General features: G+C 43.6%; 1 protein-coding gene and 1 pseudogene across 1 annotated transcript in view; one reads left to right on the plus strand and one right to left on the minus strand.

The window, feature by feature from the left end:
* The window catches only part of MID1 (midline 1), a 230819-nt gene that overhangs the window by 12612 nt on the left and 204795 nt on the right, over positions 1-13412 (plus strand). The window lies entirely within an intron of this gene.
* LOC148125114 (uncharacterized) lies at positions 3926-12192 on the minus strand (annotated as a pseudogene).

Raw genomic sequence — 13412 nt, forward strand, 5'->3', positions numbered from 1 at the left:
TCATGTGGCCATGTGTGCTCCAAAAGTTAGAAGTTCAGAGAAAAGTCGCTAAAAGTCAGCTACAGAAACAAAATAGTGTTTGGCTGTATGTATGTGTTTCTGTTTGCATAAAAATATTTTGTAAGATCAATACAATATCAGATTCTCAAATTCTGTGATACTTAATACTGATGGTTTAGAAAATGCAACTTCTCTTTTTCTTAGCCATTATAGTGTGATAGAAATATATTTCTATAAAATTTCGGTAGAAAAATCTGGGAAATGCTGCTTTTGGTATCATTACCATTTTATTTTTTGGATAGTAGTTGCTGCTAAATGAGATTTTAGAGGATTAATATTATTTTAGATAATTCCGTTTATAAAGTATGTTTTGACATAGGTTTTTGCTGTCAAATATTAGTATATAATGGCTCATGGTTTGGTGCCTAAATTCTCAAAATCGGAATGCTTTTCTATCAACCACTGAAAGCAAAGCCTGCATGACAGAATAATTAGAATAGTTTTTACTTTTAGATATCTGTTCTTAAGCTACCATCCTCTTTCATATTTTTAAAAAATAACCCTGTAATATTAATTACAGTGTTGAATTAGCTGTATAGAGTATTACTATATGTAATTGTTTTGAACTATGGAAATATTTATAGGACAATGAAAATCCTATAATTTCCTTCCCAGGAAATTGGTTTTGAATAATAATCAGGGCAATTAATTACAGTGAAGAAATCAATCAGACTTTCCACTCCAGATGAAATTCTGCCTTGTAAATCAAAGGTCAATTTAAAAGACAAAGTAAGTATGAATAGATATTGTTCATTCTTCAGAAAACAGATTTTATTGTCATGACTCATTGCAAATAATGTGACTGCTTCCTAGTAAACTTCTAAGGTACAAAATTAAATTGGAAAAGCCCCTCAGTACCAAAATAGAAATAGGACAAAATTAATAATGAGATTTGAATTTTCAAGATCAGAAGAGAAGGTAGATTATTATCATATAGTTTAAACAGATGGAATATACACCATTGGAAGATTTCATAGCTAGCAAGATCTAGAAACCTCACTGAGTCACTGAATCAATACCAGTGGTGGGATTCAATTTTTTTTACTACTGAATCTGTGGCTTGGTGGGTGTGGCAGAGGAAGGATACTGTAAAATCTCCAGTCAGATGTGATATTTGCTGGTTCTCCGAATTACTCAAAATTTCCGTTACCGGTTCTCCAGAATTGGTCAGAACCTGCTGAATATCACCTCTGCAAGAAACACAAAAGAGGCTTAAGGAAATCTATCTGCTATTTTGAGAAAAAATGTCTTAATTTGTTTTCCTTAGACTATTTTTCTAATCATAACTGAGTCATTCAACACATTTTATGTTTCCAAATATTGTTTTGATTTTTTTCAGATATTCTAATAACGATAGCTTTATTCAATTAAAATGGGGGAAAATTCAGTCTAGTGCAAAGGTTAAGGTATAATGCTAAACATAAGTCTAAAGTTCTACAGTTCTTGTAGAATCCTTAGAGGTCAATAGAGAGATGAGTGCAAATGTCCTACTCAAATGTATACTTGACTTTTCAAAAGCTATTTCTTATCAAAATTCTAGAGAAAATTCAGTGATTATGGCTTAAAAATGTAATTCTTTTAACCAGCATTGTTTAGAAAACAGAACAAAGAGTAGGAATAAATAAGGAATTGTTTTCAGAGGAGGAAAGTAAACCACAGAGTCCTTCAAAAATCTGCATTGGACTGATGTTGTAACTGATTTATTTATGGTAATCAGTTACTGGCTGGATTTATACATGATACTAAACTATTCTGAGTGATAAAAACTTAAAGTTATTATGAGGAACCCCAAAAGGATCTCTTTAAAATGGATGGTGAACTACCTGTTTAGTAAAGTTCAGTTTATCAAAGTGTATAATGATGCATATATTATATTCATGTAACTGAGTTGCTTGTTTGCAATAAATATCCCAAAGGTGCTTTTCAAAAGGCAACTGGACTTTCTTGTTTTTTCCATGAAAACATTTCGCTTCTCATCAAAGAAGCTTCTTCAGTTCAGCTTCAGTTCAGTTTTCAAGGAAAAACCAAGAAAGTTCAGTTGCCTTTTGAAAAGCGCCTTTGGAACAACCATGATCTGGATCACGGATGTCAAACTTGCAGTGTCACGTTGCTGTCACATGACATTTTGCAATGTTTTTCTCTTTGTGGAACTGGGGTGGGTGTGGCCTGTGCGTGATGCATCCAGCCAGCAGGCCACCAGTTTGACACCCTTGAGATGATTAAGAATCTCCATTGATGTCACAGTGGATAGCATCAATTGGAGGAGAAAAAGAAAATTTCATGCTAGGCATCATAAGCAGAAAGACTAGAAGAAATAGACATGCATAAGGAATGGTGCTGTTCTATCACCACATTTGTAAATGATAAAATAAAAATTGGAAAATGCAGAAGATGGCAACCAAATGAAATGTATTAAGAACTTGAATAGAATCTCCACAAGAAAGGGCTAGAAAACTGCTCATTTTTTTAGCTTGAGAAAAGTAATGATTGAGGTGGATAAAACCCCATGAGCCTTTGAGGTAGTGGGCAGGGAAAATATTTTTTTATCTTGCAAAACACTGGAGTCAGGAATTACCTAATGGCACTGAGGGAAAGGAGATTTGGAATAGACAAAACACTCTATGGAGAATATAATTTAATCTATGCAATTTATGATCACAGGAAGTGGTGATGATATTCATTTAAAAAGATACTGGACAGATTCAAGGAGAATAGCCTTTCATCTTAGCTATAATAGCATTTCATCTGAACTATGGTAACTAAGGCACTCAATTTCAGTTTCTCAGAGGATTGTTGATTTGATAAATGGAACATAATCTCTGTAAATGTTTTTGGCTGTAAAGAAAAGGTAAGATATGAATATAATAAATGTTGGACATATTGACATATATTTTGTGTATTTGTGTATGTGCAGTTAAAAAAACAGTTTTTCATGAATGTGAGTGATAGGACTGATTTATCCCTCCTCAAATTACGATTAATGAGTAGTTTAGATGGTGAAGCTTAACAGATTTCATGCAAATGTAATAGGTAAGGTTGTTATAGTTTGAAAACAACACCTTTGTTTTTCCAGCAAAATCAGGGATGTTGAAACATATAAAATTCCAATGGAATGGAACAAATCTACAGATTTATAGTCAACTTTTGTAATTAAGGGGAATATTTTATTTACCTCCGGCCCCGTTCGAATCAGAAGCATCAGAGGCATTTCCAGGTTGAAAGGATTGAAAGGAGCATCACTGGTACCTGTGGGACACCCAATATTTTATTTGCCTGAATAAAGAGGTTATAAAACTCCATGCAGTTTTCATTCATCTGCAACTACAAAATAAAATGTAAAGTTATGTTATGGCAGTTGATACCCAACTCTATAGCTTCATAGAAATTTTTTAAACTTTGCAAATCATCTCATGATAATACATGTGGAAAATTGGCCATGACTATTGGACCTACATTGTTTTTCCTGGGAATGCATTGTGTATAGGAATGCACTACAGAAAACAGGCAGGATTTTTATACCTTGGGGGAAGACGTTTAGTGATAAAGTACAAGATCTGTTTATCATCACTGATCTTCTGATCTGAACCCTGGTAAGCTTCCAAAGAACAACATTTGAACATTTCTCTCAATCTCTGTGAAAGAGATCTTGTCTTGACTTTCACATATTTCATCTTAATTTTTATATATAAGGTAATTATTCACAATGTCGGTAGTACTATTGCTTAGAATGTAGAATGGCTCCAGCATAATTATCAGTCTTATAGCTCCAGCCTTGATGATGGAATTGTTCTGGAAAGAGGATGAAGAATTGTTGTTGTTGTTGTTGTTGTTATTATAATACACAAAAATGACAGTATATACAGAAAATGAGATAACCATGCTGGGTTTCGTATCATAAATCACTAGTCAAACACTTTCCAAGTGTTTAGGACTTTGTGATGTATCGGCGGATTATGTGAGCAGATCCCAGTAAGGTGGCCTTCTGCAGCTGACCAATGGTGATCTTGTCAGCGCCAGTTGTTTTTAAGTGCTTGCCTAGGTCTTTAGGCACAGCACCCAGTGTCCCGATTACCACTGGAACCACCTGCACTGGTTTATGCCAGAGTCTCTGCAGTTCAATTCTCAAGTCCTGATATCTGGTGACTTTTTCAAGTTGTTTCTCGTTGATTCTCCTATGAGCTGCTCGGAGCATCCAGAGATGGGAGGTGCTTCAGTCTCTGCTTGCTTAGGCTGAGCTTGAATTGAAGAATGCTCCTCCCCTTCCACGTGACTCTTCCAGGGCGTTCCCCAGTTTTTTGCTCAGCCTCATGCGAGACAGGCTGTTTCTGCTCTTTGCTCCTTGGCCGAAGCAACATTTATTGGATTTCATAGCTATTTTCATTCAGCACTAGATCAACTTTAACCTCCGGTTTGATTTTTCCTCTCCTTAGCCCTGCGCAATTGTTCAGACTGGCACTCTAGACTCTAAGGGGAAGCGCAATTTTCGCCCCCAAGGGAGGCTAAGGGAGGGACAGTAGTGATCCTCGCCCTACCTCCCACAGCCAGACCTCCTCTCTTTCGCCCTCTTTGCCTGCATTTTGTTGCATTTTTCTTCGCTAATCGCTCCGTTTCGCAGCAACTTGTTTTTATTCGCTCCATTTGAGCTGTTCCGCTAATTCCCTCCCACTCTCGAACGCCATTTGCATTTCTTTACCTTTTACTGTTACTTTAAGGAGAAAGTCCATTCTCTCCTTCTGGCACCTTGCTAGACCGAGCTGCAGTTTAGCTTGCCAGGCGGGGAAAACGCTGCTGGGAGGCGCATCGTCCTAACGGCTGCCATTTTGGAGGCTCCCTCATGGCGGGTGCCATTTTGTATTCACCTAATCGAACGCTGTGGTGGTTTTACTGAAACACCAGGCCCCCGCCTGGCTTTATCTCAGGTTTTTTTATTCCAGTTTCTCTTTTCTGGCTTACATTTTAATTGGTGTAAATTGTTGGCTCAACCCCACAGCTCCATCCAGCAGCGCAGCAGCTGCACCCAGGCCCTTTTGTGTCAGCCTGTGCTGAGAGGCTGCTGCAGGCCCTAATCTTAATTACCGGGCCTAGGCGTCTTCGAAATTCGGCTAATTGGCCACCCTCATTATCCCAGGAGCAGGGATAAGAGCTTGAATATAATATTGACTTCTAATTTAACAGTATAATATTTTCATACTCAAAATATTATCACTGAGGCATGGCTCAATTGTTGTTCTCTTGGACTACATAATTATATATCTCCACAGAGATATATATTAAATATATTAAAAATAAATAAATAAATAAATAAATAAATAGAATAACAACACCAAAATTATTCCAAAAGGGGGAAGTAACTTTGATCAGGGACACCGTCTTTGCATAGATCGGGCCCTGGGTGTGCCAACCGCCTCATTTTTTATTTCTAGCTACAACAGTCGCATTTAAACCGTTGAAATGGCAGATGATAATACTTCTAGAGGTGTCTCTTTGAAGGCAAAGGCCAGAACCCACCACTTGCACAAGCAGGCTAAGGAGACTTCCAAAGCGGCCCAGAGAAACGCCCTAAGGGGCCACAAGGCCCTGCAAAAGGAAATAGACAGGAGATCTAAGGAAGCACTCAAGGTGCCTCAGGTTCCCCCATCCCCCAGTCCCTCTACCTCTGCTCAACCTCTCCCCCAGATGTTTCCTTCTCCAGGCGCAGCTTGCCACCTCAGGAACAACAGACTCTGGTTCCTGAGACATTGACCAGAAGGGCTCCACAGGCCACCTTCACCCCAACCGCTGCCGGTCTCCGCCAAGAGGAATCCCTTCCCGAGGAGATCCCTGAAAAAATAAGATCCTGGATGGAATTGGCTATCCGCCAAGGCATTGCAACTAGCATCCAGAAAGCCGCCAGATCCAGCCTGTATCCGGTAAGCTCTGACCAGGAATCTCAATCCGTGAGGTCCCTACCTAGGTCGGAACAGCATCTGGCTCAGGTGCCCTTGCATAGGGAACCCCCCCTTCAAGGGTGGGAGGAGGAGATGGAAGAAAGGGAGGAGGAAGGCGATCAACTCATGGACCCAGACGACTTCGATCTGGCGTCCATACATTATAGCGAGCCCCTATCAGACATAGACCCTCTAGAGGACGAAATGTCCGAGGACAAGGGGCTCACCCCTGACCAGCCTGCCTTCGCGGGCCTCTTCAAATTGCAATTATTTAAATCTTTATTGTATAAGGCCAAAAATATTTCAGGTCTAAGTAGGCAATCCACCTCAGTCCCCCCTACCTCTTCTGGCGAAGGCCTCATTTTTAACCAACCCGTGGTAGAGGCCGAGACTATTCCAGGCCCCCCATCCTTGCAGACCTGGTCCAAAAGCAGCTGGCGCCCTTCTAACCATGACAAAAAGTTCTTCAATCCGGATCCCGATTTCTCTAACCTGTTAAACACTCCTGAGGTCGACGAGCCCATTGTGAGCCTGGCCTCCTCCTCGACTCCTACTGAGGCGTTGGAGGTCCTGAAACCGGAGAAAAAGCAGGCCGAGCTGGCCCTGCGCAGGGCCCATCAGTCGGACGCATGGGCCATAAGATCGGCTATGGCCGCTTCTTTCTTTACTAGATCTTCAATTCGATGGTTGCGCCAACTCAAACAGCATGTCCCTGCTTCTAACACCAGAGCACACCAGGATATTGCTAAGATCACCGCCGCAGCTGAGTTCTCGGCGGACGCCACATATCATATAGTCAAATTTTCTGCCAGGGCAATTACATCTCATGTCCAGGCCCACTGCCTGCTATGGCTCAGACACTGGCAGGCGGACTTTAAAAACAAAGCCAAGCTGGCCTCCTCTCCCATTGTGGGGGACAAGCTATTCGGCCCATTCCTGGATCCTCTACTTATGGAGACTAGGAACAAAAAGAAATTTCTCCCTTCCCTCACACGAAGGTCAGATTCCAGACAGTTGCAGCCCTTTCGGAGGGGCTCCTTTCAGCCCCCCTATCAGGCCCCCTTCTCTCCCAGATATCAGAGACCTCCCTCTTTCAGACCGGGCCAATTCCAGGATAGACCCAACTCTGAGGACAGGAGTAGGAGGGGCAGCCAATATAAAAGGCCCTTTCGGGGGTCCGGAAGCAGGCCTTACCAATGTCCCAGATAGTCATGAAGACTCCATCCCCATTGGCGGGTGCCTAAAGTCATTTGCCAGTATATGGGACTCTTCTACTTCTGACTCTTGGGTTAGGGACACTGTTAGATTTGGCCTTGCCCTTGAGTTCCATTCCAACCCCCCCAAACTTTTTTATGTCATCCCCCCTCTCCAAAGACCCAATCAAATGCAATTTGATGGCTTCCGCCATCCAGCACCTCCTTCATATAAGTGCCATCCAACCAGTTCAACCCAACCAATGAGGTCAGGGTTTTTATTCCCACCTTTTCGTTGTTCCAAAGCACTCGGGGGGATGGCGGGCCATCTTAGATCTGAAGCGACTTAACCATTTTTTAACCTACCGCAAGTTCAAAATGCACACCCTTCAATCTATACTATTGGGTATCAGGCAAGGGGATTTCCTCACATCCATAGACTTAACAGAAGCTTACCTACATATTGCCATTCGGCCTTCTCATTCCAAATTCCTAAGGTTCTGTTACAACAACCAACACTTTGAGTACGTGGCCCTTCCCTTCGGATTGGCTTCCGCCCCCAGGACTTTTACCAAGGTCCTGGCAGCTCTGGTGGCACATAGCAGAGACACTCCCATCCGTCTCCAATGTTACTTAGACAATATTTTGATTCAGTCACCATCTATCGATCAGGCAGTGAGGGACACCCAGATCACCTTAAAATCCCTTCAGAAACACGGGTTCCTCATTAATTGGAAAAAGAGCCATTTATCTCTTTCTACCCGGATAACCCATCTGGGGGCTCTTATCAACACAGTGGAAGGTAAAATCTACCTGTCCTCCGAAAGACTCCTTAGTATTCAGAAACTGGTTAAGAAAACTAGGTGCCACAAGAGGATGCCTTTACTGGAATTGTCTAAATTATTGGGAAAAATGATCTCCTACATTTCTATTGTTCCCTGGGCCTGTCTTCATACCAGATCCCTACAGTGGTTCTTGCTCCCGCACCAGAGATCCGGCAGAAGCAATTCCAAGCTCCCGGTCAGGGTTCCTCCCAAGGTCCTCACGTCCCTCCTCTGGTGGGCAAGACCACTCATTAACAAAGGCTGTTTCTTCAAGGAACCTCAAAGGCTGACCATCATCACAGATGCCAGTCTATTCGGATGGGGAGCCCACTTCCAGTCTCTCTCATCCCAGGGGAGATGGACTGCAGTAGAATGATCATGCAGTATAAATTGGCTGGAGCTTCACGCCGTTCTTCTGGCCCTGCGCAGCTTCCTTCCCCAGGTACGCGGGCAGCACGTCCTTGTGTTGACAGACAATGTCACAGCCAAGGCACACATCAACAAACAAGGGGGCACGCATTCAATCCAGTTAATGAGGGAAGCCGAGCACCTCTGCCACTGGGCAGAGACCAACCTTCTGTCCATCAAGGCTGAACACATATCAGGACTATCAAATATCCAGGCAGACTGGCTAAGCAGGGCCACCATAGACCAATCAGAGTGGCGTCTCCACCCATTCCTGTTCAGAGAGGCAACAAGGATATTCGGGAAACCGGTGATAGACCTGTTTGCCTCCCCCCTCAATACCTAGCTCCCGAGATTCCTTTCGAGATACCCATCCCAGGGGGCGGAGAATCACAATGCGCTCCGCTGCCCTTGGCTCTCGGGGCTCCTCTATGCATTCCCTCCTCTGGCTCTAGTACCCAGGGTTATCCAAAAGCTGCTCCACAAAAAGGCGGAGCTGCTCCTGGTGGCCCCTTATTGGCCCAGACGACAGTGGTTTGTGGATCTCCGCACTCTCTCGGTGGCCCCTCCTTGGAGAATCCCACCAGACAGGATCTCCTTGTCCCAGGGGCCCCTCCTACACCCAGACCCGCAATGGCTCCAATTGACCGTCTGGAGGTTGAGCGGAGCACTTTGAAGAAAAGACAGCTTTCCAATAAGGTCATTGACACCATACTAGCTGCCAGACGACCATCAACCATCCGAATTTATAATGCCACCTGGGTCATTTTCTGTTGCTGGTGCAACAAACTTAATATTAACCCAGTTTCTCTCTCTATAGCTCAAATCTTAGAATTTCTTCAGGAGGGGCTTGACAAGGGGCTGTCTCCTAACACACTAAAGAGTCAGGTAGCCGCCCTGTCATCAGTCCTTTCTTACGAGGGTCTCAGTTCCATCTTTCACCACACCCTCATCCGAGCCTTCCTTAGAGGGCTACCAACTTACGCCCCCCCCCAGTGCACCGTTACCCCACCTTGGATGTCAATAAAGTCCTCCTCTCCTTCACCAAAGAGCCTTTTGAGCCTTTGAGGGAGACGGGTCTCCAATTCCTAACATATAAAGTGGTTTTCTTGGTAGCCATTACATCAGCCCAATGTATCTCGGAATTAGCAGCCCTTTCTGTCAGGCAAGACCTCTGTGCCTTTCACGCAGATAGAGTGATCCTCTGACCCGACCCCACCTTTCTACCAAAGGTTAATTCGGCTTTCCACAGAGCTCAGGAGCTCATCCTCCCAAATTTTTGTCCCAATCCGTCGCAAGAAAGGGAACAACAATGGCACAAACTCAATGTAAGGCGCGCTTTGCGAATTTACATCAGACGCACCCAGCCCTTCAGGAAGTCGGAGGCCCTATTTCTCTGTTTCCAACCCAAGACACAGGGACGCAGGGTGTCATCTACTACCATAGGACGATGGATTAGGGCGGCCATAGCTAAATCGTATCAGTCCCAGGCCCTTCAGGTTCCTAAGGGCATAACGGCCCATTCAACCAGGAGCGCAGCCACCTCTGCGGCCTAGCTACCCAGGCACCAATAATTGAAATATGCCGGGCTGCCACTTGGGCCTCACCTTCCCCCTTCATTCGGCACTATAAAATTGACGTGTTTGCCTCTGTGGAGGCTTCATTTGGCAGGCGGGTCCTGCAGCGTGTTCTTAGGGACCCTAGGGAGATTCAGGACCAGACGGAGCCCCTCCCTTAGGACAGGCCAAGCTTTGGTATGTCCCATCTCTGGATGCTCTGAGCAGCTCATAAGAGAAGGGGCGTTGGTACTTACCTGATACGCCCTTTCTGTTTGAGCTGCAAGGAGCATCCAGCCCCACCCTAATTCCATCTGGTGGGGCCTCTCTCCCTCAGCCAAGGACCAAACTTTGTTTAGGTGATAGGGATAGGAGCAACCTTTTTTTCCTCTCGCCTTCGCAAAACTGGGGAACGCCCTGGAAGAGTCACGTGGAAGGGGAGGAGCGTTTCTCAATTCAAGCTCAGCCTAAGCAAGCAGAGACTGAAGCTCCTCCCATCTCTGGATGCTCCTTGCAGCTCAAATAGAAAGGGCGTATCACGTAAGTACCAACGCCCCTTCTGCTGTCACCAGGTATGGCAATGTCGATGATCCACACTTTTTTCTTCTTCACAATCGTGATATCTGGGGTATTGTGTTCTAAAACTTTGTCAGTCTGTATTCGGAAATCCTACAGTAGTTTTGCATGCTCATTTTCGACCATTTTTTCAGGCTTATGATCTCACCAGCTCTTTGCTACAGGCAGATGGTAGTTGTGACACAAGTTCCATTGGACCATCTGAAAGACTGTGTTGTGATGTTGTTTGTAGTCAGTCTGAGCTATTGTCTTGCAACAGCTCAGCATGTGATCAATAGTTTCATCCGCTTCTTTGCAGAATCTGCATTTGGGGTCACCAGCAGATTTTTCTATTCTGGCTTTGATTACATTTGTTCTGATGGCTTGATCTTGGGCTGCAAGAATCAGGCCTTCTGTTTCTTTCTTCAGTGTTCTGTTGGTCAGTCATAATCAGGTCTTTTCCTTATCTACTTTTCCTTGGATCTTTTCAAGGAACTATCCATGCAGTGCTTTGTTACACCAGCTGTCAGCCTGATTTTGCATCACTGTTTTTCTATATTGATTCTTGGTTTGCTGCACTTTGAGCAGCTTCCTCTCGTTGACCTCCATCAAAGCTGGTTCAACACTGTCTTTCATATAATCTGTCAAAGCACGCTTCTCTTCTTTGACTGTCTGCTTCACTTGCAAAAATCCTCTGCCACCTGCTTTTCTGGGCAAATATAGCCTGTTGACATCACTATGCGGGTGCAGCGCATAATGTATGGTCATCAGTTTTCTTGTTTTCCTATCCAAGCTGTCCAGCTCTGCCTGTGTTTGCTTTTTAGACGTTTTCTGGCCCTTTGTGTGTATTCTTTGCTGATCACATTTTTTACTTGCCCATGCTGGATATTATCCAGATGCAGTATGCCCAGGTATTTGTAGGCTTCGGGTTCGTGGCACTTGAAGGTTCGTCCATTGGGCATTTCAATTCCATCACTTTCTACGATCTTCCCCTTCTTCAGTGCCACTGTGGCGCATTTGTCCAGGCCAAACTCCATGCTGATGTCAGTGCTGAAAAATCAAATTGTATTGGTCAGTGACTGGATTTCAATTTCTGATTTTCCGTATAACTTCAAATCATCCATGTACAGCAGGTGAGAGATTTTCTGTGAATTTTTAGCAGTTTGATAACCCAGGTTAGTTTTCTGTAAAATTGTTGACAGGGGGGTCATGGCGATGAGGAACAGCAGAGGTGACAAAGAATCACCCTGGAAAATCCCTCTTTTGATGTTGATCAGTCCGTAGCTTTCACTTCCAATAAACAGTTCTATTTTCCAGTGCTTCATCGCATTTGCAGTGAAAGTACCAATGCACTTGCATAGTCTCATGACATCTAGGCACTTGATGATCCAGCTGTGCGGTAGTGAATCAAATGCTTTCTTGTAGTCAATCCAAGTTGTATGCAGTTTTGTTTTTTGGCTTTTGCAGTTCTCTAAAATCATTTTGTTGATCAGGAGCTGATCTTTTGTGCCTCTGCTTCCTCGTTTGTTTCCTTTCTGCTCTACTGGCAAGATGTTATTTGCTTCTAGGTAGTCCTGGATCCTGTCAGCTATGATGCTGGTCAGCAGCTTGAACATGGTTGGCAGACACGTTATTGGCCTGTAATTTGCAGGTGTTGCCCCTTTTGCTGGATCCTTCTGTATCAAGAAGGTTTTCCAGGTTGTTAACCATTCACTGATGTTTCCTGTCTGCAGCATCTCCTTGAATTGTTGGGCCATTTTCCCATACAGGCTGTTCAGGTATTTGAGCCAAAAGCCATGCAGTTGATCATTGCCAGGCGATGTCCAGTTCTTGACTTTTTTCACCCTGTTGCTTATCATTTCAGTAGTTATTTCCAATTGGTCCATTTTGTTCTTGGAGAATTTTGTCTCTACGTCTCTGATCCACCCAGCATTTTTGTTGTAACATTTCTCAGTCTCCCATAGGTCTTTCCAAAACTGAGTAGTTGCCATTTTTTCAGGTTTTTCAATTTTCGTATCCCCTGTCTGATTCATACTCCGATAGAACCATCTTTGGTCTGATTGGAACAATTGATTTTGTTTGTACTGGATGACTCTGGCTTCGTATCTTTCAATTTTTCTTGCTGTTGCTGTTATCTGCTGCTTCACAATTTCCAATGCTTCGTCAACTTTTTTTGTGCTGAGCCCATATTTTTTTATCTTGCTGTTCTTCAGCTTTTTCTCCTGTAAATGCTTCAAGTTGCTTGCATCTTCTCGCAGGCTCTTGATTTTCAACTCCAACCTGATTTTCCACTGTGGTTTTCCAGTCGATTTTCTAGGGACTGCGGCTGTTGAATCCCCTGTTACTTGAATTCTTCTGTGACTATGACTGTACTGTAGGAAAGCTGATTTGTTTGTTCAGTTGATGCTATCTGGACTGCTGCAAGTGCATAGTTCACATCTATCATCAATGGTGCCAAATATTTTCTAGGCACAGTCTTCAATGTTGGAAGCTGCCTTCTTTCTGCATTTGTTGCAGCGTGTGCCAAGATTTTAGTTTTCAGTTCTTGCTGCCTAGCATTGAGTACTCCTGGTGTTTCAATGATGACTTCAGGCCCTTGCTGATCCTGTTTTTACAAAATATCTGCATTCTCCTCCATGCTGCGAGAGAGCCTAGGATGCATTGACTCCTTCCTATGATGTCATTTACCTGAGTCTGTACTAAGATATAAAAGCCAGCACCCAGGAAAGACCCCAGCTTTTGACTCAGCTCCTTTCAGTCAGTAGCTGTATCTCTGAAAGTGTTCTGTTAGACAGCACTCACAGTGATCTTCAGTACTTTTTTCCTCGCTTCAAGCAGCTCCCAAGCCAACTGCTTTTCCAGGAGAGCAGGGCTCTCTCTCCTGCAGTGTTG

This window comes from Pseudonaja textilis, chromosome 8 (assembly GCF_049901715.1).
Source record: "Pseudonaja textilis isolate UNSWEBS1 chromosome 8, rPseTex1.2, whole genome shotgun sequence".
In the NCBI taxonomy this organism is placed as follows: domain Eukaryota; kingdom Metazoa; phylum Chordata; class Lepidosauria; order Squamata; family Elapidae; genus Pseudonaja; species Pseudonaja textilis.